The 3182-nt window shown below is 39.2% G+C and overlaps 1 non-coding gene across 1 annotated transcript; it reads right to left on the bottom strand.

Annotated features, from left to right (window-relative positions):
* Positions 1–328: 328 nt before the first annotated feature.
* On the bottom strand, positions 329–459 carry LOC127210412 (small nucleolar RNA SNORA17). The gene has a single exon (XR_007833320.1). It is a non-coding gene; the product is annotated as a small nucleolar RNA SNORA17 (small nucleolar RNA).
* Between the last annotated feature and the right edge of the window lie 2723 nt (positions 460–3182).

Raw genomic sequence — 3182 nt, 5'->3', positions numbered from 1 at the left:
ATCCTTCTTCTCCTCTTTCTCCTCCATTTCTCCACCACTAACTGTTCCTCTTAATGGTGCCTCGGGTGTCTCAGGAGTCCTATTGCCAACTTGTGCATTATTGTGCCAGGCAGAGGTCATCTCAGGCATGTTCGGCTTCCACTCCCAAGCTTCTGCACTGCTAGACTGGTGGTCATCTCAGGCTAGCTCCCTTTCTGAGCTCCATGGTTCTAGTTTGGTGGTCATCTCCGCCTTGCACCTTGCCTTGCCTTCCCAAGTAATGCCTTGTCCGGGCCCCCTGCCACCAAATTGATGGTCATTCTCAGGCTTGCCTTTTGTTTTTTCAGGGAATGTTAGGCTACTAATAATTCAGATGTTCGTAGGTAAGGACACTGAACATAGACATAGCCTCTCCCATCTCTGCCACCTAGTGATACATATGTGACACAGGAGCTACACCTGCAATGCCTCTAGTGCAGGGTTTTTTATGTCATTGGTCACACATCATTCTTCTGTTGTCTTATACCCTATGATCCACACATATTTACAGTTTTATTGGCTGCTTGCTTTAGCTTCATAATAAGAAATAGTGCATTTGAAAACCATTACTTTATTTATTTATTAGCATGCACATTTCATTGTCTCCAATGGAATTAATCTTCAAATAAAAACTGAATATACAGGACAGTGATGGGGAAGTTATAACTAGACAGTAATAAAGGGACTGCATAACTTGGAGATACAATCGAGTTAATCATTTATTTCTTTTCCTTCGGGTGTTATTAGCCTGAATGCAGCACTCTCTACAACTTGGGGTTGGTTCGTCTCCTAACTCTCATGGTTTTAGGAAGTACCATATCTTTCTGTTTGATAAACAACAGAGACAATCCACAGTGCTTTAAGCAGTATTACAGAAATCCTCCAATATTCTCTTTCTCTTCTTGGTCATAGAAGCTAATTTATTTCCCTCTCAGTTCATGTCATCTGTATTCTACTATGCTTGCTCTCTTCCTTAGGGATTTCTTCACCTTCTCCACAAAGAGCTCCATTCTGTTTTCTGGACTTGACAGGCACTGCACATTAAACCACAAATCTAAAGACTCAACACTGAGATCCCCGTACAAGTGGTCTGTATTAAGTCCTCCATGCTCCAAGCAACGGACCCCACACTCATGAATACCGGCAGCACAAATACGACTTGGTTGTTCATAAAAATACAAGCAACACATCAACATCAACAGCAGCAAAAACTACGAGAGGACAGGAAGGAGTTAGTGGGATGAATGTGGGTGGAATTGGTCAAGATATATTGTATTCATTCATGCAAAATATTCTAAAAAGAATAACAAAAATATTAAAAAAATAATTTGCAAATTTAGTTATGTATTTCATTGCACATTAGTACCTAGATAATTCAATAGCTCTGGGCTTGGAAAAATGTCTTCCTGATTTGGGAATGCTGTCACCAATATTAAACTAAGTAAAATTTTGATTTCTAAGTAATTACATAGGAAGCCTTTGAGTGTCAGAAACTGGAAAGAAAAAAAAGGAAAATAGCTTAGGGGAATCATCCCATGACAATATTGTGAGACTCCAACTCTTCTGCAAGGGTGTCTTGTACTTGGTCAAGCTCATCATCAAGTATTAGAACATTGAGGACTGAAGGAGTAGGGGAACTGCTGACCTTCCCTGGTCACAGACTGCCATTGACTTCTGGACATGCATGACAAATCAAAACAGCACCATCAAGGATTGGATGCTACAGTCAAGTAGGGATGAGGGCATAAAGCTAATTGGCCTACAGGGTCTGAATCATTTATCTTCCCAAATCAAATTTAAGTAATGTTTATAGGACTTAAGTAGCAAATTATAATTCCTAAAATGCCTAATATATAATGCAAAGTCATCTGGTATTACAACCAGTAATGCTTCAGCACTTGGAAAAATGTTCATAATAAGTGTATTTCAGGGAATATTTGAAGAAATAATATGTGAAACATTCTATCTTGTATCAGAAAAGTAGGCCTGGCCTCAGGAAATTTTGTGATTGTCAGGGAGAACAAATCCACAAAAATCTTAACCGACTAGCATCAGCCTGTCAACCTACTAAAAAAGTAGTATTTTATTTTATTTTATTTTAATATTTTTGTGTTTTGTGTTATCAATTCTTCTCTCACACAATAATCCTGCCCAAGCCTCCCCACTTCTCCCAGTCCTGCCGCTTGTATTCCTTCTCCCCTAGCTCCACTCCTCCTTAGTTTTTCTTCAGAAAAGGGGTACCAACTGAACATGACATAACAAGTTACAAGACCAGGCACAAACTTTCACATCAAGGCTAGACAAGGCAACCCAGTAGGAGAAAAAGAATCCCAAAAGCAGGGAAAAGAGTTGGAGACAGCCCCTACTCCCACTGTTAGGAGTCCCACAAAAACCCCATGCTAAACAACTGACTAGTGTTGGGAATGTAGCTTGGCTGCCCAAAATGTGGTACCTAACATACTGTAAGCCCAGCATTTAACCTGAGGTGTGCCAATGCTTCCATCCAATGATAGTACTTGGGGAGTTGAGGTTTGAGAGGCCAAAGCTCCAGCTCAAAGTCATCTTCAGCTACATAGCACACTGGAAACTAGAGAGCTGGAGGCAAGAGTGTGCTACAAGAGGCCTGGTCCCCCACCCCCACCCCTAGACAATAGGCAGAAAAGAAAACGAGGAAAAGAGGAAACAAACAAATCTGACAATTGTACATTTACATTAAGAAGATCAGAAACTTGTCTAAAAAGTTTGAAAACTACCTTTATGCGACATTTACCATATTACCACTCATGTTCATCTAGAAAGATCTTTCGTATTTTGTTCTATTAATAGACAACCATGTTATAAGTAGTGCAATATAAATATTACCTAGCAAAATAAAAAAGTGAAGTTGCAATGAACACAGCACCTGACAAAATCTCAATGACAATAGAGTGAATTCAAAAGTCAGTCTCTAAAATTTAGAGTGATTCTATCACACAACTTCCAGGAGAAAAACAATTACTAAATGATGCTAGGTAAACTGATTTGTAACCATGATAATTGGGACGTAGGATGGGATTATAAGGAAGAGCAGACAGTTGATGAGGTTATTATAATTGTAGCTACACAACCTTACTAAAGACAATTACATCAATGAAGTTAATTTTATGATATAATGGCTTTTAAGT

This window comes from Acomys russatus, chromosome 27, assembly GCF_903995435.1.
Source record: "Acomys russatus chromosome 27, mAcoRus1.1, whole genome shotgun sequence".
Lineage (NCBI taxonomy): Eukaryota > Metazoa > Chordata > Mammalia > Rodentia > Muridae > Acomys > Acomys russatus.
The sequence above is the reverse complement of the archived record's forward strand: the minus strand, read 5'-3'. Positions and strand labels throughout refer to the sequence as shown.